General features: G+C 36.2%; 1 protein-coding gene across 10 annotated transcripts in view; it reads right to left on the minus strand.

Moving 5' to 3' along the window:
- KANSL1L (KAT8 regulatory NSL complex subunit 1 like) overlaps positions 1-15,913 on the minus strand; it is a 146,771-nt gene extending 130,858 nt beyond the window's left edge. For 3 of the 10 annotated variants that reach the window (XM_033428336.2, XM_033428329.2, XM_033428324.2), the window contains exon 1: positions 659-764. The gene's annotated coding sequence lies outside the window, so the exon portion shown is untranslated. Of the gene's footprint in view, positions 1-658; positions 765-1,891; positions 2,781-2,813; positions 4,545-4,862; positions 7,311-9,770; positions 9,795-14,328; positions 15,319-15,751 lie in introns of those variants that run through there. The other 7 variants (XM_033428318.2, XM_033428315.2, XM_004262935.4 and 4 more) reach the window with 7 other exon arrangements.
- Positions 15,914-24,328: the final 8,415 nt, after the last annotated feature.

Raw genomic sequence — 24,328 nt, forward strand, 5'->3', positions numbered from 1 at the left:
GGCAACACTTTCAATGTCTCTGATTAAAAAGTGAATGGAACTAAATTCCTCCTCTATTTCCCAACTCCTAACATTATCTTTGCTCTTTGCTAGCTCATAAGGAATTCAATAAGGACTATTCTCCATTCTGACTGTGGGCCTAATACCCAAAACTCAAATGAAAGTTGCACAGTGCCTAGTATTTAAGAGTTAGACAAATATTTGTGAATGCAATTACATCTCAGGATTCCATTTTTTGGACAATGTTTGGTGAGAGTTAAAAGAGAAAAATCCAACCTGGGATTCATACTTGAAAATGTGACTCAATCCCACACTTTCAGCCAAAAGTATTATTTTTATAAAATATAATAAATTGCTCAAAACCTTCATTTCTCAATTTAAACTTCACAATCTGAACAGTATTAATAATAACTAAAATGTAGGAAATAAGGTAATAAGATATAAGTGAACTGAACTACAAAAAACGTATATAATTGGGAATTCCCTGGTGGTCCAATGGTTAGGACTCTGCACTTTAATTGTCAGGGTAAGGGTTCAATCCCTGGTCGGGGAACTAAGATCCCACAAGCCTCACAGCACAGCAAAAAAAAAAAAAAAAAAAAAAAGTATACAATTTCACAGGTGCTAAAAATAATGTGGTAGTAAAAACTAGCCTAACCTGCAATGTGCAAAAATTTTTTTTCTGAAAAATCATCTGCAATCATTATTTTCCTTTTCACAAATGGATAGTCATCAATTATCATTATAGAAGCTCTTACTCCTGCCTGAAAAATAGGGGGGAATGTAACAGATGACACTAAAGATTAATCCCATAATTAAACAAATTTTATTTTATTAAAAAAGTATAAAACCATATATTCTGACTCATAAAAAAGTTAATCTAGTACTATTAAAAATTATGATGAAAAAATTATGAAGATTGAAGAGTTAGTGAAAAAAATTTTCTTCATTAACAATTAAAAGTTTTTGAAAGCACTTTGGAACTATGACACTCCATAATTTTTGTTTCAATGCACATGACAGTTAATAGCCATTTGAATGGCCACACTCCCATACTGTATGTCCCCAGGAGGTAGCTGTAACTCTACACCCTTCATTCTTGTTTAAAAACACAGAACCAAAAGCTGATTCTTTGCAAAGACTAATAAGAATGATCAAAAGGAAAAAAAGGCACAAAAACGTCTATGCAATTAAAATAAAAATCTACACACAGGGTTAAAAGCAAGTGATAGACTAGGAGAAGATAACTGCAACATATATCAATAGACAAAGGATTAGTATCCAGAATATATTAAGAACTCCTAGAAACGGGCAAAGGTTACAACAGTCGGACACTTCAGAGATGATGACATCCAAATGGTCATTAAACATATACTCAACTTTACCAGTAATAAATGAAATGCAGATTAATAATGCAAGAGACCAGTTTTCTAATCACCAAACTGAAAAGAGGGTAAGTCTGAAAATATCACTTACCATGGGAACATGGGTAAATAAGATTTCTCACATCTGTTTCAACTATAAATTGATTCTATAATTTGACAATAATGTGGAAAATGTGTTTGTCACAGGTGCACAAGAGATCAGTGTTTGTATGAGCAAAACACTCTTTCAAAGTAACCTAGACATCTAACAGTGAGAGAATGGATATTAAAACATGATGGAATACTAGAATAGCAGTTAAAAAAAAATGACCTAGATCTATATGTATCAATATGGACAAACCTCAAAAACAGAATAAAGTTTAAAAAAAAAGAAATGGTGCAGATTATATATAGTATGGTACCATATAAATAAAACACAAACACAAAACCATACCATACTTATGTATATATACATGTGTGTGTTTATGTGTTTACAAGAATAAAAGACAAACCAGAAAAATACCCACCAAAGTTGTAACAGTAGTTGCATCAGGTAAGTTCCATGAAACAGAACTAAGAGTGGTGTTTTAAGAGGAGCTGAATTTTAACTACAATATTTTATTACTTGCGGGAAAAAGATTAAATGAAATATGAGCAAATGTTAATCGTTGTTAATCCTGTGCGATAAAAATAAATGTTTGCCTTTTTTATATTTTACTGTATAATGTCTCCAAAAAAATGTAGATTTCTGTATAATTTTCTGTCTCAAAATTTATACATTTTTATATAGTGCCTCAAAAATAATAAACCTTATATATAACAGATTTTCATTTATTCTAAATCCAAAACAAATAGGAAAACAAAAATAACCATAATATTGGGTTTTCTTTTTAAAAGTATATTTTGCACTCTACTTTTATGAGAAATAGAAAAATAATTATAAAACAAGCTAGCATTGGGAAATTTTTTTTCAAGACTCAGTCTGTCACTTGATCACTCAATGACCTATACCTTCTAATTTATAAACATCTACAATAGTATTTAAATAACTACATTGCTCTCTGAGGGAAACTGCCCTAATCACAGTTCTCTCTGAGGTAATCATATTCAAAAGATATTATACTCTATCTCCTCCTTACCCACCTTCTCTCTTTCAAAAATTTGAACAGGGTGCTAAGGATATAATCAAAGTGGCTAACAGCAGGGGCAGAAGGTGAAATAAGAAGAAGCAGTGGAATTCATCTTAGGCCCTGGATAAACTAAAGATAAGGAGAAACTAAAAATAAGAAGCAGAGAAAAGATACATAGATTAAGAGATAAGAAATGGAGTTGGTAGAAAAAAGAGAAGGGAAAGAAATGTAGACATTGACAGTGGCTAAGGAACCTTTATGGTAGAGAACTAGAATAAAACATACACACAAAAACTCTGGTAAGATCTCTAGGGCTTACTTGGTATGATAGGCAGCTTCTAAAGTGATCTTAATAATACTCATCTCCTGATATTCATGCCTTTGTGTAATCCTCTCCTCTACAGTGTGGACTGGATTTAGTGATTTGCTTCTAGCAAACAGAATACAGCAGAGATAATGGGATGCCACTTTCAACATTAGGTTACAAAGATACTGTGGCTTCCATCTTGTCACCCCTCTCATTCGGGAGCACCAGCTGCCATGTTGTGAGCTGGGAAGACCCTCACGGCAAAGAACTATTGTCTTCAGCCAACAGACATTAATGACCTAAAGCTGGCCAACCAGCCATGTGAATGATCTGAGAAGCAGATCCTTCCTCAGTCAAGCCTTCAGATGCCTGCAGCTCCAACCAACACTTTGACTGCAGCCTTGTGAGAAACCTTGAGCCAGAGGCACCCAGCTAAGCCATGCCTAAATTCCTGACCCCCAGAAGCTGTGAAATAAATATTTTAAATTTTGGAGTAATGTATTACATAGCAATAGATAATTAACACACTTGGATATAAAGATTTGGGGATCCTGGACTCTGGAGGCCCAGCCATATCACAGTTCCTATTCTAGGAGTTCCATGAAGTTCTTCTGTATTCTACTCCCGACTCTATCCTTATTAAAAAACCCTAGCCTGAAAGTCTCTCTACTTTGCAACCAAAAGAAACTCAGGAAAATAACTGTCTCCTATTATTAAAAAAGGTTAAATTATGTTCATATAGTTTTAGCATAAAACTCAAGTCCATTTACTCCAATTTTTTAAAATACCTAAATATGTAATCACTGTGTATAAACAAGGCTTACTAACTGATCCTTCTAAACTCTACCACTTCTGACTACCTCCATATTAACGTAAACAACTACACTTATTACTAACATTTCTAAGATCTACAACTGCTTGGATTTTTCATTATTTGTTAACTAGTATGTTGTCAAGATGCAAAAGTATCTAACATATAGCAGATACTGAATTAATATTTGTTGAAAAATAAGTGGTTGCCATTATACTTAAAATCCAAAGTTTTTCTTACCATGGCCTACAAAGTTCTACACTATCAAGTCCCTGACTACTTAGCCTCCTGTAACTATCTCTATGGGTTACTGCACTCCATAAACACTAGCCTCTGTGTTATTCTTGAAACACACCTAACAAGTCTTTGCTTCAGGACTTCATATTTGCTGGAACAATTTTCCACAAATAGGATAGCTAGCTCCCTCACTTCATTCATGTTTCTGCTCTACAGTCACTTCCTCAGAGAGTCCTGCCTTGATTAATTATTTAAAATAGCTTTAGCCCCTCACTTCATGATTCTCCATTCCCCTACACTGTTTTATTGTTCCTTGGGGTGCTAATGTCAGAACCTGACTTTATATTACATTCTAGAAAGTAATATAGTCTAAGGGCAGAACTCAATTTTGTTCAATATTCTAATCTGCAGCACTTAAAACAATGTCTAGCACACAATAATTGTCAGATATTTGTTGGCTGAATTAATAAACAGAGAAGAGAGTTATGATTTTTAAAGGTATTCCAGAATTTAAGTAGTAACAACACCTATTTCAGTTATTATTTTTAAAATAACTGTTACAAACACAGCAATATATAAAAAGAATAATAAGTCACAACCAAGTATGCCTTCTTCCATGAATGTAAGACTGGTTCAACATTTTAAAAAAATTAATTATTAAAATTCACCATATCAAAAGACTAAAGAGGGCTTCCCTGGTGGCACAGTGGTTGGGAGTCTGCCTGCCAATGCAGGGGACGTGGGTTCGAGCCCTGGTCCGGGAGGATCCCACATGCCACGGAGCAGCTGAGCCCGTGCACCACAACTACTGAGCCTGCTCTCTGGAGCCCATGCTCCACAACAAGAGAAGCCACTGGAATGAGAAACAAACAAGGAGCAGCCCCTGCTCACAAAGAGCAGCCCTGCCTCACTACAACTGGAGAGAGCCTGCATGCAGCAACAGAGACCCAATGCAGCCAAAAATAAATAAATAAAAATAAATTAAAAAAAAAAAAAGACTAAAGAAAAAAAACAAATAAAAAGCATCTGACAAAATCCAGTATCTGTTTATAATTAGAAAAAAAAAGAACTCAGTAAATTAGGAAAAGGAGGGAAATTGCTTAACCTGAAAAAGAGTATCTACACAGAAGCCTAGAGACCACTTCATGGTTAATGATGAAAGACTGAATGCTTTTACTATAAGACTGGGAATGAGGCAAGGTGTCTGTTCTTATCACTCCTATTCATCATCACATTAGAGGTCCTAGCCAGTGGAACAGAAGAAGAAAAAGAAACAAAATGCATAGAAATCTGGAAAATAAAAAGTAAAACTGTGTCTATTCATTGATGACATGATTTTCTACATAGAAAATCCCAAGGGATCTATAAAAAAAGCTCCTAGATCTAATGAGTTTACTAGGGTAGCAGACATAAGGTCAAGATACAAAAATCATTTATATTTCTAGATACTGGAAATGAAAAAAACAGAAATAGAAATTTTTAAAATAGTATTAATTCCAATAACTTAAAAATATGAAATACTTAGGTATAAATCAAACAAAAAATGTGCAGGAACTACACACTGAAAAAAACAACCACCAATGAAAAACAAGTAAGATCTAAATAAATGGACTGACACATTGTGTTCATGGATTAATTATTCAATATTGTTACAATGTTAATTCTCCTTAAACTGATCTATAGATTCAACACAATCCCAATCATAATCTTGGCAGAATTTTTGCTAATATCAACAAGCTGATTCATAAATTTGTATGGATAGGGAAAGCAACTACAATAGCCCAAACAAGAAAAAGAACAAAGCTGAAGGACTCATACTACCTACTTACAGTAGTCAAAATAAACATAGATTGGCAAAAGAATGGACAGATAATTAGACAGATAAATAGAGAGCTCTGAAATAGACCCACACGTCTATGGTCAATTGGTTTTTGGCAAAGATGTAATGGCAATTCAATGCAGAAAGACTTAGTTTTTTAAAAAACAAATGATTCTGGAACAATAAGGCATCCATATGCAAAATCCTGAGCCTTAACCCACACCTCATACCTTATACAAAAATAGTCACATGCATCAGAATGGATCATAGACCTAAATGTAAAACTTAAAACCATAAAATGTCTAGAAAAAAATAGGAGATCTTTGTGAAACTGGGTTGGGCAAAGATTTTTTTTTAGCTATGACACAAAAAACATTATTCATAAGAGAAAAAAATTGATTAACTTGCACTTCCTCAAAATTAAAATAAACAATAAAATAAACATTTAACAACTATTTAAAACATAACAACTGAGGAGCCTTTGACATAAACATACAGAAGATAATATGTCTTGGAATTAGTGGAAATCAGATGTGCAAACTCCTGAAAGTCACTGAATTTACCATTCAGTTAACTCTGAATAATGGTTTTGACCATTATACAGTTTTAAACTGTAATTATTTTCAATGGTATATTATTTCATTTTTACACATAATAGACAACTGGTTAGAGGAAGAATGCATAAGGAATACTGATTTGAGAGCATAAAATAATAATTCTGCAAATTCACCTGAAGATATCTCCATTAGTTCCATAACTAATGATCAAAATTATTTTATAGCATCTAAAAGGTATGTCCAGTATTTCAGAAGCCAATTTAAGACAGTGAGAATAACTAACCACAAGTAAGACCATCTGGTTTTCATTTGGGTATAAATCCATCCATACCACAATGAGTTATTTATAGAGAAGTACTTGTGAATGACAGCTGTAAACCTATTTCATCTTTTAAAAACAAAACAAATAAAAATTTTCCAAAAAACATGGAAATTAACCAGTTGACTTTTTAAAAGCAGAAAATGAAGAAATGGCCAACATTAAGTCATAAATGTAGTTTTGTCTATTTTTGGTAGAAGCTGGATTTTAACCTCCATTTAATATATATTTGATCTAAGATCAAACATTCAACAGTTCAGTTAACACATATTTATTGAGAAGTATGTAAGAGACACTAACCTAGGTACCAGAAAGATTGTAGACAGCATGACAAATAAGGTTTCTATTCTCACAGAGCCTACATTCTAGCTAGCAAATGGTAGATAGAGAATATACAAACAAGAAAACAAAAAGATCAGAAGTAAATAGGGTTCTCACAGTGTTTTTATAAAAATAAACAAAGTAAAGTAATAGAGCATAACTACACTGCAGTAGGAGCTAATTTAGATTTGTAGATGAAGGAAGACTTCTGTGTTGGCGACATCTGCTCTGAGACTTGAAATGACAATAACAAGCTAACCAAGGTTTGGGGTAAGAGCTTTCCAAGGAAAAAAGATAATTAATAGAAATCTGTAAAGCAGGAATAAATTAGGGGTGTTTGTGGAACAAAAATTACAAACTTGTCTAGACATAATGAGCCAGAGAGAGAAAGGAGCTCAGGATCAAGCCAGGGGGTTCACTCACATTTATCTGAACAAAGGAAGAGATGTTACAAAGGAGGAAGAGCCCTAAGAGGAGACTTAGAAAGTCCAGTTAGTGGGACTTCCCTGGCAGTCCAGTGGTTAAGACTCTGAGCTCCCAATGCAGGGGGCACAGGTTTGATCCCTGGTCAGGGAACTAAGATCCTGCACTGCACGGTGTGGCCAAAAAGTAAATAATTTTTTTAAATGCACACTCCCATTCATTAAAACGTTAAAAAAAACCCAACCCCCCCACAAAAAAAAAGGAAAAGAAAGAAAGAAAAAAGAAAGTCCAGTTAGTGAGAGAAAAGGAAATTCCAGAGTGTAGGTAATTGAGATTCCAAAGTATTCAAAAGTAGGTTAAAAAGACATGGGCAGCTCTATCAAATGCCATAGTGAGGTCAAATAAAATGAAGATAAAGAAGTGACAGATGATATATTACTTTCTAAGAAATCTGTTGAAGAGTCTTGCTTTTTCCTAAAAGTAAAGAAATACCCCACTCCTGCTTTTACTAGCCTTCCATGTGGGGGAAGGGAAATACCTAACCCCATGTAGCCATCCTATCCCACCTAAGAGGTGGAAAAATCTGTGAAGCATTTGTGAAGTTGGGGCACAGCCTCCCTAAAAGACAGACTTAATCACCAGACTATAGAATGCTTCCTCTATACCTCACATCTTACTAAAGACCTACTTACTAAAGTTCCTTTTACTAGGTATATCATGTCCCCTCTTTCAAAAGGAAATTACAAGGCATACTAAAAGACAAAAAACAGTTTGAAGAGACAGAGCAAGCATCAGAACCAGATTCAGATATGAGAGGAATGTTGGAATTATCAGACTGTGACTTTAAAAGAACTTAAACAAATTATGATTTTCTAAGGGCTCTAATGGAAAAAGTAGACAACATGCAATAACAGATGCATAATGTAAGCAAAGATATGGAAATAGATGGGAATTCTAAGAAAGAATCAAGAAGAAATGCTGGAGACCAATAACACCATAACTGAAATGAGAATGCCTTTGATAGGCTCATTAGTAGACTGGACATGGCTGAGAAAAGAATCTCTGAGCTTGAGGATATGTCAATAGAAACTTCCAAAATGAAAAGCGAAGAGGAAAGAGACTGAAAAAAAAAAACAAAAAAGGAACAGAATATCCAAGAATTGTGGGTCAACTACAAAAGGTGTTAACATACATGTAATGCAAATACTGAAGGTGAAGAGAGAAGAAATATTTGAAGAAATAATGATTGAGAATTCCTCCAAATTAATGTCAGACATCAAGCCACAGATCCAGGAAATGCAGAGAACACAAAGCAAGATAAATGCCAAATGAAATAGCATATGTCATTCAATAAATTAAGTACTGTATTAAAATTGTATTATGTGAAATTATATATAATAGCCAATAGTATGCTTAGAACAAATAATAGTTCATTAAATTTTTTTCTACTAAAAATTATTTATCATACATTTTTCCCATTAGAATGAAAGCTGCATGAAGGCAGGATCTGAATGTTTTCATTCACTGCTGTATCCTAAAATACTGTTGGGCACATAGTAGGCCCTTAATAAATATTTCCTCAATAAATACCATCCAAAATAATAAAATCATTTAAAAATTTCAAGGAAAAGGATTCATATTTTATTGTGAAAGGAGTCTTAAGGCTAGGAAATATTAGTATAGAACATTGCTGTCCAATAGAAATATGAGGTGAGCTAAATATGTAATTTTAAATTTGCTACTAGACATATTTTAAAAAGTAAAAAGAAACATATGAAATTTGAATTTCATTGTACCCATTATATAGAAAATATGACTCCAACCTGTAATCAGGATAAAAATATCTTTATGAGATATGTTTTTTTAATGTGTGCTAAAGTCTCAAAATACAGTGTTTATGGGCTTCCCTGGTGGCACAGTGGTTGAGAGTCCGCCTGCCGATGCAGGGGACACAGGTTTGTGCCCCGGTCCGGGAAGATCCCACATGCCGCGGAGCGGCTGGGCCTGTGAGCCATGGCCACTGAGCCTGCGCGTCCGGAGCCTGTGCTCCGCAATGGGAGAGGCCACAACAGTGAGAGGCCCACGTACCGCAAAAAAAAAAAAATAATAAAAAAATAAAGTGTTTATTCTACATTTAGCACAAGTCAATTTGGACTAGTTGCATTTCAAGTGCTCAATAGTCATATGTGGTTAAGGATTACTGTACTGGACAGTGTAAAGTATACTGTACCCCTAAAGTAAACAGGAATCAACCATTAACTAAAATATTTCAGTCCCAAAGTTCTTAGCCAAATACTGTTTAGTATTTTTAGACACCTATGCTTAGGTTATACAAAAAGAATGTGAAAAAAGCAAATCCTCAAACAGTTTTCTAAGCATCTTGTTCTTCTTATGAATATTCAGTTTCCAATTATTCTGGTTTCTAATTATTCGGTTTCTAATTATGCACATATTGGGTCGAAAAAAAGTGTTTGGATCTTACCTAAATCTAAGAAATTTCTTTCTAGCTGCTAAAACACTGTATTCTATTTACTCTCGGCACCACTATCATCTTTCCCAAGATACTCAAGGAAAATAGGTCCTTTCTGTAAAAAGAATTTAGTCAGTCCATGATATAGGACTTTAAAGAAACTGGAAAGAATAAAACTGAGAAAAAAACAACAACTTCCTTAACCACAACATACAGAAACTAAAATAGTGAGCTAACAGGATTTAAGAAGCAAAACTGCAAGAAATCATATCACCCTTTCAAAGAAAGCAACCAGACAGATTATTCTGATTATCTGTTAAGAGGCAATAGTTCTAGATAATCCAAAAATCAATTATATTTCCTGGGCACGAACTTCATTTTCATGTTGTACAACAGAGTTTTCAACCTGCATTCCAATTTAAGTAAAAATAAATTAATAATTCCTTAGCACATCCACAGCCCAGAAATTTTAGGGGTGGCCAAAAAAAAAGAAAACCGAAAAAAAACCAACCACCAAAACCCAAAACCAATCCATTGTAAAACTATTACAGATAATCCACCAAGTAAACAACCCTATAGCAAAATTCCAGATTTCAATATACATATATTTTCTTAGAAGTATCTTAAAACACTACCAACCAGAGAGAAAATTTCAGTAACACAAGCCAAAGTTTATTCATTTAAATTACAAACATTTAAAAACTACAAAGAATCAAAACAGTTTTTTTCTTTTTGGCTATATTAAATTTCATTATTATAAATAAAAATCAAATTCAGAAAAATGGGGGAATTGTAAAGTCAAGTCTATACTACAAATTCTAATTTGGGGTCTACAATTTAATCCAAAGAACATTCATTGTGAATTAAGGAAGAAATTAGTTGCTCTGATATTACCTTACTAAAAATAAGGAGTCTTGCCCTGTTGTCTCCAAAATGCTTCCATTAGTGACTTAATCTTTAAGGTTTATAAATCATATGTATTTATGAATTTAGCATTAATTAAATGCAATCTGGTCCCTTGGACATCATGAGATATAGTAAATACCATCATGTCATCCCTCAAAAGCTGCATGTACAGTGAGATAATTATAACAATAATTATTGGATTGATCCCAACACTAGTAACCAGGTCTTTACAATTACTATTCAGGTCACATATACCAAATAATTTTTGGCATACGGTCTAAAGAAAATCAAAAGTTAGCTAATCTAGTCTATCCTCAGAGCTGAAACTAAGAATCTAGACAATTATAAATAAGAACCACTCTTCCTCCTGAGAATGAACATTAAAAATTAAAAACCAAATCTGATTTTCCATCCCCTAAAATACTACTTCAGATTTGACTATGACTTACATTCTAGCACACACATGTATATCCATATAGTCCATGGGGAATATCAAATCAATATCTACCCTCTGCACATTAAATTTACTCTTTCAATTGAAATCTGGATAATCCCAATTCTCTTCAATGCGGTAACATAAACTAGGAATAAAAGTATCATAAAGAAGGCAGATTCATCCTTAAGTTAAAAGAAAGTGAAAAGACTACCAACAGCATTTTGAGAGAGGGGAGAACCCTGAAGCAGAGATAAATATTAAATTATTTCTGCACTTACAACTTTAATGTGTTTCAGATAGCTGATCCATTATAAAAAAAGAGAAGGAGCAGGAAAAAAATTCTTTTAGCAAAATTTGAGCAGCTCTTCCAAACATTACTGAAATATAAGGGGACTAAAAGTTTCTAATTTGTAACTCATAAAATTAAATTAAGTCAATTAAGTCAATAAAAGTAATGAGAAAGAGTTTACACTGGTATAATTTTATTCCTCAAAAATATAGGAATTACTGGAAGATACGAAATACACTGTTGTGTTTTCAAGATCTCTTTATGCCACAAATGGGCATTCTCAATTTACAGCAGAAAACACTGTAGTAATTGGCATGACCAAGGTACAGTTAGCTCAGTACTTTCTATTTCAATAATGTTTATAGCTAGAACTCCTTCCACTTTGAAAACTATGCCTAAAAAGGAATTCTCTTTGAAGACTAAAGGAATTTAATTAAAGATAAAGCCACTTGGGTGGCCACATAACACATCAAACAGATCATACTTCAAACTTCAAGCAGAATTATTACTATTCAGTTATAAATGCATGACTCATAGGAATATAAATGAGTCATTTTCTTCTGTGTACATCAACTTAGATCCAGAAATTTACGTTTAGATTTAGCACTATCACATTTGCTCGTTATATACATTTTGGCTCCAACTTAATTTCACGTGGTTAAACACTGATTAATGATCTACTACCAAGTAAAAAAAAATTTTTAATTACTTTAAACAACATGCTTGAAGATTCTTGATCTTATAGGATTAGAAATAAACAATTAAAAATTCATTAGAGATATTAACAAAGCCTTAATATTACAAAAGATTGCATTTTCTCCCAATTCTGCAAGAGAACCATCACATCCATATAGAAATAAAATGTTCCTGAAAATGTAAAAATATTACCAAGTATTAAAAACTTTCATTATGAATCGTTTTCAGATTTTCATTACAGACTGTCTACAGGCAAGTACGATATTACCGTTTTTATTAACACTTGCTGGTTTATTTATCCCACACAGAGTAACAAAAGTCTCAGTTCAGTGCAATCTCTTCAGAACACTTAAAAGGGAAAAAAAGGTAAATTTTTTGGAAATGAATACACCTTCCTTGCCTTTCTAAATCAAACATACTGAAAGTAATGTAGGATTGTATTGATGACTGAGTGTCATCATTATGTACAGTATTCCATTATAGTCCTGTGATATAGTAAGGACTTTAACGATAGAGGTATAATAGACAATATGCCCAAAGTCAGTAAACGGGTTGCTAATTTCCTATTAGCTGACACTGCAGGTGCAAGCAGTCTCATTCTTTGCTGTTTATAACTTGAGGAACCCAATCAGTAAACAATCTTCTAAACCTGAAAGAGACAGCTTTCGGCCTCCTTCAACTATTAATACAGCACAGACAAATGTAAAAGGACAGGAAGAGTGATAAATAACTGAACAAGTAAAAATTACGTATGACGAGTAAGGTTAAAGGCAGTAAAAGATGTTAAAGGTAATTAATAGTTGTGCTATCAAGAACAATCTGAATAATGAAACAAAGTAACTTTAGACGGTAGCCTTTTTTTCCTTCAAACACAGAAAAGGCTACAAGTGAATATGGAACAATTAAAGTGAAATTTGTAAGTGAATTCCACACAAGATAGACTACTTCCTTTATTCACTCATCCAAGTTATTATGATAAATGGCATCAAAACTGGATGGAGTTCTTGGATAATGCAGCAGTTGGACAATGGGAAGTCACGAGAAGACAACTGTGCTAAGATCAGTGAGGCCCCACCTGAACGGAGAAGTACTCAAAGTAATGAATCAAACAATAATAGTATACTGCCAACAATGTACTCCTAAATTGAGTAAGACAAAAAAAGCAAGATATAATTTCCTGACCTTTCAGAGGTCAAAAAGATAAATATTAATAGTCAAGTTGCAAGTATTTATTGAGCACCCACTATGTGATTTGCAGCACATCAAATATGAAATATATTCATCTTCCTCAAGCAGCTTCTAAGACAATAAAACACATGTATCATACACACGTGAAAAAAAAATTTTATGCTAACGAAAGCAAGGTTTTTTTGTCTTATTGCTAATCCCAGATGATGAATAAAGATGTAATGTATCCAGTACTGTACAATACTGTACTCATACATTAGATGAGTGTTAAATAATATAATACTCTGGGAGGTAATTTGGCGATGTTGCAAGAGCCTTAAAACACAAACACACACACACCCCCCACCCCCACTCCCCCAGTAATTCCTCTTTTACAAATCTAGGGGAAAATTTTCCAAAGATTTATGTAAAAGGCTATTTTCTGTAGTGAAATTTACATCAGCAAAACATTAGAAACAACTCAAACATCTGCCAACAGGAAAAATTTTAAATATGAAAGTTACATGATATAACATCGAGTTGCCAAAAATAATTTTTTCAATGACTAAGGACATGGGACTGTTTATGAGGTAAAGTTAAAATGATACCACTTTTAAGAAAAATACACAAATACGCATAGGAAAATAGTTAAAAATACAAATTATTTGTGTTTTTCTTATTTGCACCCGTCTTCATTTTCCAAATTATAAGATTTAAAAATAATAATTGTTATTTGAAAAGGCATATATCACACACACACAGTAAATGTAAAAAAAAAAAAAATCAGTGACAAAATCGGCCTAGATTAAGAAAAATTTCATGTAAAAAATTAACCCAGAAGGGCTGGGTAAGAGAAGTAATGATAATCTATCTAGATTAAAACTATGAGGAAATGGTAGCAAACTTGACATTGATCTGATTAAGAAAGTGGAAAATGACAGAGAATCAAACATAATAGTTACAACAGATTTTGAAGATATTCAAATATATCCTATTTCATGATTCATTCATCGTTTATATTCTTCCAGCATGCTGGCTTAAAAAAACAACTGACTTTTGTTATAAAACCGTATTACCTGTCAATTTCTGTATTTGTAGTGCTGGTAAAGATTATAAATCACTTTTACTAACACAAAACATGTGATTCTCATAACAACCTCTTAAGGCAAGGACAGCATTATGAAACTATTTACAAGAGGAAACAGATTGAGATCGGAGAGGTTGTAACCTGCCCAAGAGAACAGCTAGTAAGAATTGGAAACAGCCGAGACCACTCACTGCTAAGCCTTTCTCAAGCAATCCGCATTCCAGAACACCAGGTTTTTCGCTAATGTTTAATTATTTTTTGAGCCACTTTTTCCTAGTCTAAAACACTGTCGGTTTTGCCTGCAGTACTGGTAAATATCTCACTTAGCTTTTATTGCTGATAAACCTGCCCCATCTGGTCGAAATTTAAAATAACATCCTACTGACCCAAACTCAGCACGAAGTTAAGCAAACTGGTTAAGGAAAGACGAAGAAAGTAATCCTCTTAAATCTCCCCAGCTGATTAAAGTTTAGGTTATCAAAAAGTAACGTGCTCCCCACAGTTCAAAAATAAAGAAAGAAAAAAAAAATCAATCCCCGCAGACCGCTGATCCGAGGGGAAGGGACAAGTGGGTCCTGCCCGGAGCAGAGCGGGCAGCGAACGAACCAAATACTAATTCTCTCGGAGTAAGAAAACATCACAAGATCCAGCCAGTGCTTTCCCTCTCGGCTGGAAAGCTAGCCTCTTCCTTTCCAGTAGTTTCTTTAATAACCAGAACATAGTCTTGTATTTCTTGCTACCAAACACCACGTATCCTCAAATTTTCCGGCAACATCAATCCCTTCAGCACGCAGAGAAACGGCACAAACGTGGCAACACCATTCCTCAACAATTCTCTAGATTCTCCTCCATCCCACGTAATTCTAAAGGCCAAATCAACGTCTGCCTGAAATAAAGTGAAGATAATTAACTAAAACAAAGGTCCCATCTAACGCAAACAACCCCGCCTCAAAGCCTCCCCAAAACAGCCGACACCACAACCACAGCCAGCAAGGCGCGGCCAGCGAGGCAAGGGGCGGGCCCAAAAGACCACGTGTCCTGCCCTCTGCGCACGCGCCAGCCAAAACAAAAGGGAGGCTTGCCAAGCCCCTCCCCTGCCCCACGTGACCGCGCTTAGATCCGCCCCCACCCCTCCCTCCACCCCGTCCCTCCCCTCGGCTTCTGCCAAAGCTGTTAGGTTTAGCCGTTTAAATTTGGCTGCGGTCCGACCCCTGCCGTAGAGCGCAATCCGGTGCCGGGACGTAGAATCCAACAGCTCAGAGGATTCGGGGTGAGAGAAAGGGCTGCCGACCGGTCGCCTGGCCCGCAAGTCCACCCATCGGTCTCCTTCTCTCTCCCCTCCCGCGCTGCCGCAGTCCCCGGCTGAGGAGACCCACCCCGCTCAGCCCGCCGCTAAGACGCCGGCCACTCGCCTGCTGGGGCGCCCTGGCTCCCCTCCGCCGCCGCACCTTCGGTCCGGCTGTGGTGGGGTTTGCTGAGGTGATCTCTAGCTGCCCGCCCGCCTCCCCCAACCCGGGGCGCCGCTGACTCGTATTCAGAGCGCGTCCCGCTCCCGCCCCGGCCGCCGCCGCCGCCGCGGTTTAACAGTCCGCCAGCTGCCCGCAGCTCCGGGCGGCTCGGGGGACGGAACCCTGCCGTGATGGAGGGGCAGTGGGCGGGCCGCGGCGCCGGCCAATGGCAGCGGGGGAGGGGCAGCGCCATGCAAATGAGCTAGGGTGGCGGGGAAACCCCGGCAGGGGGCGGGGCCCGCAGAAGCGGCACTGAGCGTTCTGGAAGCGGCTGGAGGTCGGCGCCTGAACGCTGCTGCATAGGGGCGGGCGGGTTCCGCGCTGCTCCTGCTTCCTCCTTCTGCGGTCCCTGTGCCAGCGGGGAAAAACACACACACCCGGGCGACTTCCCGCCCCTGCTTTGCTATTTCTGTACCACCCTGACAGCAAAAACAAAGCGAGAGGAAAGTCAGGTTGCCTTACGCTCTGCCGCCCGCGCCGGCTCCTTGGCGGCCAGACCATCCCGCCCCGCCGCCGGAGGGGCAAGTTTTAACAAAGCTCTGTCGCTGTTGCCAAGTCTCTACGTGTCTGTGCGTTTGCATTTCTTTGGGCTCTGCGCTCAAATCCAAAGTCGTAATTCTGTACCACCCCCGAGGGGCCCTGAAAGAGGATGGCAAATCTGCCTTGGATCTAGCTGAGTCGTTTTATAGTAAAAAAAAAAAATCAGTAAGGGTCAGCTCAAACATTTAAAAAATCTGTATAAAGCTGCTTTGAGTGGCGTTGGAGTTAACTCCGTTCTGCAGTAGCGCAGTCAAATAAATTGATGGAGTTTTACGCGGAGATAGTTGGCCAGGGACACAGAAAAACATCGCTGGGAGTTTTGCACCTGGCCCAGCACTCCGCTCACCACGAAACTACACCTAGGCATTTACCCAGCCACGCAATTTGTGTGTGTGTGTTTAAATAACTGAGCACTAAATATAGCTCCTTAGGCTGTAGACGGATTACAGGCTTTCCTAAGCAACTAATTTACACATGGAATCATTTAGGGAATGAAGCGCACTAAAATTTTAGATCCACAAAGACAAATGCCCTTATTTCTACCTTATTAATAGGATAAGATCTGGGGGGGGGGGGCGTGGAAAACAAGGAACTGGAGTTTTAGCAAAACATAAGACATGACGCAAATTACTGGAATTGGAAAATAACCGGCTTGTTTTTGGTCTTTTTAGTAGACTGTGACATAACTGCAATGATTTTTATGACAAGCTGCATTTATAGGAGATAATACTTTTTAAGAATCGCTCAAAACAATAATCGCACCTTCATATGGGGTAAGGGAAGTGTTTCAGAAATCGATTTACCATCATTGGAATAAAAATTGTAAGTGAATGATGTGTTGTGAAAATAATTAAATCAACAAATATTTATTGGATATTCAAAGGAAGGGCTGTCGTATCCCTGCAGTCAGAAATACAAAAATGAATAAGGCACTAAAATTTTTTTTTTAATGAACAATCTGAGAAGTCAAGCAAGTGTTATGATAGTTCACAGAAAGATTTTGTATTTGGTCTGGGTAATTTAAAGGACTTTAGGCAGTGAAAGAAGGAAGGCATCAATAGTTCAGAAGATAGTATCTTTGAGTTTGAGTAGAGGTGTAAGAGATGACACTGCATACTCTATTTTTTTTACCCCATTTAACCACATATTAAGGACATTGTCCCTTGACAGTGAATATTATTCTAAAGCATGACTTTAATATTTATAGCAGATGCATGCCAGTTTTCCAGAGACTGTAGAATACCAAAGCTCCTTAATAGAAAAATTGACATACTGAACTTTGTCAAATTGTTTTCTATATTATTCATTCAGCAAAAGTCTGAAAAATGCATGTAGTTAATTTTTAAACATCAAGGATATATTGTTATTCAGAAGGTACATTCAAAGCATTCTGATTTCCAAGAAAAAATATAACACTGGCTAGGAGACTTCCAGAACCAGCAAGAACAAGGAGAAGGGAAGGGCACCATTCTTGCTGACAGAATTATTACCTATCTGGAAGCATTTAAAAGTGTCCAGGTAAGCAGTATTATAGTGATTTCATGAGATAATCTCTGTCCTCAACACTGGTTTTTATTCAGTCACTCCTTTCACTCAGGAAACGTGTGCAGCACTTAATATACAGCTGACATTATGATAAATGCTAGTGATACAGAAGAAAGATCATACCTAGTCTTAAGTAGCTCACAGCCAAGAAGAGGTTACAATTACAGCCTTTTCTATCCCCCTTCTCTGCTCTGTTTTTCTCTATGGGATTTATGACCATCTAATGTAACACAGATTTTCATTCTTTTGTTTTTGTTGTCTTGCCTTTCTAAGTAGAATGTAAGCTCCATGAGGTCAGGCACTTTTGCTGTTTTGCTTATTGCTGTATCCCCAGAGCCCAGGACAGAACCTGGCAGATGTAGGTTTTCAACACATATTTGTTAAATGAATATATGCATTTAATTCTCACATTCTGCAAAGTGAGTGTTATATTCATTTTCCAGGTGGGAAAAAAAAATACTCAATGAGGTTAGATACAGTAATATATATCGATTCTCACACTAAAAAATGGCCAAATTTGGGATTTGAAAAACAGACCTGTCTGGCTCCAAAGCCAGAGTTCTTTCCCCACTACCTCTCATAGAATAGAAACCTAGTTTGGAAGCCTGAACTATTATTCCTCTATATTTCCATACCCAGGGCAACTGTCCTCCCCTGTCATATTCTAGTATATTTAATTCTTTCTTTTTATAATCATGTTTAAAAAGTGGAATAGGTAAAGTAGCAGGGCTAAAGGTGATAATTCCTATTCAGGAAAGATTTAGCTTTAACTAGCCAGGATCAACAGACAAGCAGACAAAAGGTAGGGATACACAGCAAGAGCTATAGGATTCTTAGAACAAGGGCAGGATACAAGAGTAGTCAGAACAGGCCCATGACTTTAGAGGGACCAAAAGATGACTCCCTGTGTATACAAATATGCATAGCACCTTTATTCACAATAGCCCCAAACTGGAAACAACCCAAGATCCATTAAATGGTGAAAAACCAATTGTGGTACATCCATATAATGGAATGCTACTCAGCAATAAAAAGAAACAAACTGTTGGTACGTAGGACAACATAGTTGAGTCTCAAACAGTATGCTGAGTGAAAGAAGCCAGACACAAAAGAAATATTTTGTGATTCCATTTATATAAAACTCTACAAAAGACAAATTTAATGCATAATGACAGAAAGGAGATCAGCAGTTGCTTAGGCTTGGAGTACGGGGAATTAAGGGGGAAGGGTATATGGGGTAATGGAAATACTATCTTGATCATGGTGGAAGCCAAATGGGTACGTGCATTTGCCAAAACTCATCAAAATGTACACTTAAAACAGCTACATGTTATTGTATGAGAATTATACTTCAATGAAGTTGATGTTTAAAACAAGGGCTCCTTGATGAAGGCTGTGACTCAGAAATCTCAAGGAGTTTTAAGTCCAAAATGAAGACAGGCAGAAAAATTAAAAACTAGTCTGCATCAGTTACGATGCACAGTCTGTGTGAAATGCATTTGAAAGCCCTAAATAATGATGGCTTAAAGACACAGGGGTTAATACTCTCCGCTATAACATATTTTATTGATTCTAAGACACATTTTTTCACAGTTTAACATTTCTGAAATCAGAGTGACCTCAGTGTGGATGCAATAAGAAAGGATTGTATCAGTTTGATTGGCAGTGGGTTTTTTTTCTTAATAATATATAGATAATGGTGCATCTTAAGAGTTAATGAAATGTGGTTTAAAAAAAAAAAACTGAGAGACAGGCCAGAGTTGATATATCAGGTCCACAAGGTAACCAGGAATGCAGGCTCCTTCCTATTATTCTCTTCTGCCATTCTCAGCCCTGGCTTCCATTCTCAAAGTGACTTCATGTTGCCACAGGGCTACTGGAACTCCAGCCATCATATCCACTTCCCAAGTAGCAGGCAAGAAAGGGATACTAGGCAAACAGGGCCTTTAAGGTACCTCTCCTGATGTCCCTCTCAACAAGTCTACAACTTGATTATGTGCATACATCTAGTTGCAAGGAAGACTAGGAAATACAGCTAAACTTGAACACCTTGTCACCTCTGCTATATAGGAATTATTATTATTGAGGAGGGGAAAACAGATGTTAGGCAATGGTCTTCAGTTTCCACAGCAAAATGTCTAAAATCAGAGTCAGCTAAATGTAGCACACTGGTTGGGGTGGGGAGCCCAGTATTGGGGTAGGGCGTCAAACAAAAAGACCCATAAAAGAGATTCTTGAACTATGGCTGTGCCCATGGGTGTTACGATTGCTGAACATACTGATGAAATTAAAAAGAATAATGGTGCACAGTCTACAAAGGTAGATTAGGACCAAAATATGGAAATTTAAGTAAGGAATGTAAAGTTTATTCTGTAGGTAATAGTGGAAGCATTGAAGAGTTTTGCATTAAGGAAGTAAAACGATAAAAGTGTTGTTTTCAGACACTACTCCTATAGGTCTTTACCCTAAACAAGCATATCCAGAAATACTGGTCAGAACTCACTACAATTGAAAAACTGTCCTAATATTCTGATTCATTTCATATGAAGTATGCATATCAGGGCAATTTCTTGAGGTCGCTGAAGGTGTTACATATGTATTGTAACACCGGTTCTATTTCCTCAATTACTTACCATGTAAAGAACGTATGGAAGTTTTATCAGTCATGATGGGTCAAGTTATGATGCAGTAACAAAAAATCCCCCAAATTACAGTGAATTAACACAAAAAAAACTTTCTTTCTCACACAAAGTCTGTTGCAGGTCCAGGTAACCTTCCAGAGTGCTTGTCTTCCATAAGATGAATCTACATTCTATACTTTGATCATATGTTACCCCCATAACACCTCTAACAATTCCTGCCACAGGGTACAACACTTCCACCCACAATCCATTGGCAAGGACTAGTCACACAATTACAAGGGAACAAGGAAATATAAACTTCTCACGTGCCCACAAAGGAGATCTGTGCATGGCCTAATATTAAAACTCTACTACAAAAGTCATGTCAAAAGATGTGACAGTCTTCAGGCACCGATCCTAACAACCAGGTCTAGTTTGTAGTTGTTATAGTAGGTATTTGTTAGTTGCCTAATTTAGTTTCTATTCCACAATTTCCCTTTCCTAACATTTTTCCTGTTTTTCATGCTGTTATGCAGCTCTCCACCCAGCTCATGTGCTTTGAGTGAATCTAATCCTATCTCCATGTCCCAAAGTGGACCCCAGTTGCCTTAAGCCAATTAAGGCATTCCATTTCCTTTCGCACAATCATTCGTTCAGAGATGGGCATGGGACTAACTAACGAACCCCATGAGAGTGAATTTCAGCTCTTATGCCCAAAATACTGGGCAGGAGTGCATTCTCTCACTCTAGATATGAATAAGAAAGTCCATCCCATCACCGTCAGAGAACCCAGTTTTAAAATTAGCCCTACACTCTAAATGACAGAACACAAAGATGAAAATAAACTGGTAAAGTGGGTCTTTAGTGAAAAGCTAAGCTGTGCAGTCAACCAGCTTTGAGTCTGCCCTATCTCTGAGTTTCTAGTTTTGTGAGCCCTTTCATCAATTTTTAAAGCCAAATTTGATTTAGGTTTTCTGATTCTTACACCAGAAAACATTCTATCTATATACTTTTCTACTGTAAAATGGAACATAACTTCTCTTGGGATATAGTAATATAAACTTCTGGTGAGTTTAAATTTAAGAAAAAGACTGAATAAGAAATACAGTTTTTAGTAATCAAAATAATTTCAAGAGGAATTTCATGAAACAGAATGTAAAGTAAACAAATAAATTTGGTAATAGCTTGAAATTAGAAAAATCCAACTAAAATAAACTAGGGATCTTTGAGAAAATGGCTGATTTCAACTCTAGGGCAGAAATTGTATACAATGGGTATGGAAATTTTTGTTGTGCCAGAGACCAAGGACACTATCATAAAAAAAAAGGCATCATGTTGAAATGATTCAGGATTACATGACGTCTGGCATTTGTTTTACAATAATCCATGAGAGTAGAGGGTATATAGGGATATAGATGACTAAAGATTAGTCATGAATTGATTATCGTCAAAGCTCGGTGATGTATACGTTGTGGTTCATTATACAATTCTCTGTACTTTTGTGTATGTTTGACATTTTTCATAATAAAAAGGAAAAAAATATAAAAACTTGAAGAGATTCTTATTGGCCTAAGATGAAACTATCTATGTACCCAAAAGAATAATGACTGTAATAATTAAAATGTATCAACATCTCCAAAATCCATGAGTTCTTATTTATACTAAAAAATCACTACCATCAGAAGTTCTTAGGGCACCTATGAATTACTCTAAAAATTGATAAAAGGAAAAAAAATCAAGAATTTAGTCTGCCTTTTATTTATAAATTCTATGTCAGCGTGTGGCAGTCATGTAGGTGCAACACCCAGATCTCCCTTCAGGAAACGACTTGCCTCCAGCTGTTAGTACCTTTAGGATTCACATTAGCTTTTGAGCCAAGGCCATCCCCTCCCCAGGCAGTCCTTGGACAATGACTGAGCAGCGCAGAACCAGGGACTAACCATTTCTGCCAAATGTGGGACTCCTCTAATGGGCAGCCTTTACTCCAGATCTCCTCCTTGGATTGGACAAGATTTTGTCACATCTGCTTCATGGCCTAAGACTCCTTTATTTATCTCTGCCCAATATGACTTCCTTCCCTGTCCATCTTTGATAGATGTTACCTCTCAACAAACCTCTTGCACTTCTGTGTCTTCTTCTGATTCCCAGAGTACCCAGTTATTCAAAAAGTTGATGATTGTTCTTTTTCATGAAAGTTGATAAATGCAAAAAGGAGTTAGAAAATTAGAAAGTCATCCTTTACAACTCCTAATTAAATAATAGATCTTGTAAATAACTATGAATGGATGTTAAAACCATTAGGTAAAATGTTGATAGGGAATTTTACAAAGATATAAGACTAATACTGTCTGAATCTACTGATCAATCTCAGTGTGTCTAAAAGTGAGACAACTAGATATTATGTCTCATGGTGTGATGCAATAGAATATTCACAACACTGCATATTAAGTTTTCAGGGCAAAAAATATTGAGCCTGAGTGTAATCAAGCCTCTAGCATTAACTATCAGTTTACAGGTAACATAGGGAATAGAGGATTAAATTAGAAATCACCATGAGAAATCAGTCAGATCAATAATGCTGGACATTCTATAAAATAAATGACCAGGTTTTTTCCAACAACTCAATGGCATGGAGGAAAAAGAAAGTAATAATCCCCAACTCATATTATGAGGTCAGCATTACCAGGATAACAAAACCAGGCAGAGACAGTGCAAGAAAAGAAAATTACAGGCAAATATCTCTTATGAAGATAGATGCAAAAATTCCCAATAAACTATATCAAATGGAACCAAGTAATATGTAAAAATTAGGACACATGATGACCAAGTGGGGTTTATCCCAGGAATGCAAGGTTGGATCAATATTCAAAATGCAATCAATGTAATTCACTAAATTAATAATCCAAAGAAAAAACCCACATGATCATATTGATTGATGTAGAAAATATTTGACAGAATTCAATATCAATTAATGATAAAAACTCTCATCAAATTAGGAACAGAATGGAATGTCTTCAATCTAATCTAATCTTCTACTAAAAATCTACTTTAAAGAAATCATTTTTAATGTGAAAGCCTGAATATTTTCCTTCTAAGATCAGAAACAAACAAGCATGTCCATTCTTATCATTCCTATGCAACACTGTAGTGGAAGTCCTAGTAAGTACAATAAGAGAGAAAGAAAGAAAGAAAGAGAGAAAGAGAGGAAGGAAGGAAGGAAGGAAGGAAGGAAGAAAGAAAGAAAGAAAGAAAGAGAAAGATAGAAAGAAAGAAAGGAAGAAAGGGAGGAAGGAAGGAAGGAAGGAAGGGAAAGAAAGAAAGAAAGAAAGAAAGAAAGAAAGAAAGAAAGGAAGGAAGGAAGGAAGGAAGGAAGGAAGGAAGGAAGGAAGGAAGGAAGGAAGGAAGGAAGGAAGAAAGGAAGGAAGGGAAAGAAAGAAAGGAAGGAAGAAAGAAAGAAAGGAAGGAAGAAAGAAAGAAAGGAAGGAAGAGAGAGAAGGAGGGAGGGAGGAAGGAAGTAAACAAGGAAGGGAGGAAGGAAGAAAGGAAGGAAGGAAAGAAGGAAAAAAGAAATGAAGGGTATACAGGTTAAAAAGAAATAAAACTGTCCGTATTCATGGATGACATTATTGTCTATGTAGAAAATCCCAAGGAATCTACAAAAAAACTCCTAGAATTTATAAGTGAGTTTAGTAGGCAATAGGACTCAAGGAGGTCAACAAAGAACAGTAAATTATATGGACAAAAAACAATTGTAAACCAGAATTAAGCATTAATA

Source organism: Orcinus orca, chromosome 7 (genome assembly GCF_937001465.1).
Source record: "Orcinus orca chromosome 7, mOrcOrc1.1, whole genome shotgun sequence".
Taxonomy (NCBI): Eukaryota; Metazoa; Chordata; class Mammalia; order Artiodactyla; family Delphinidae; genus Orcinus; species Orcinus orca.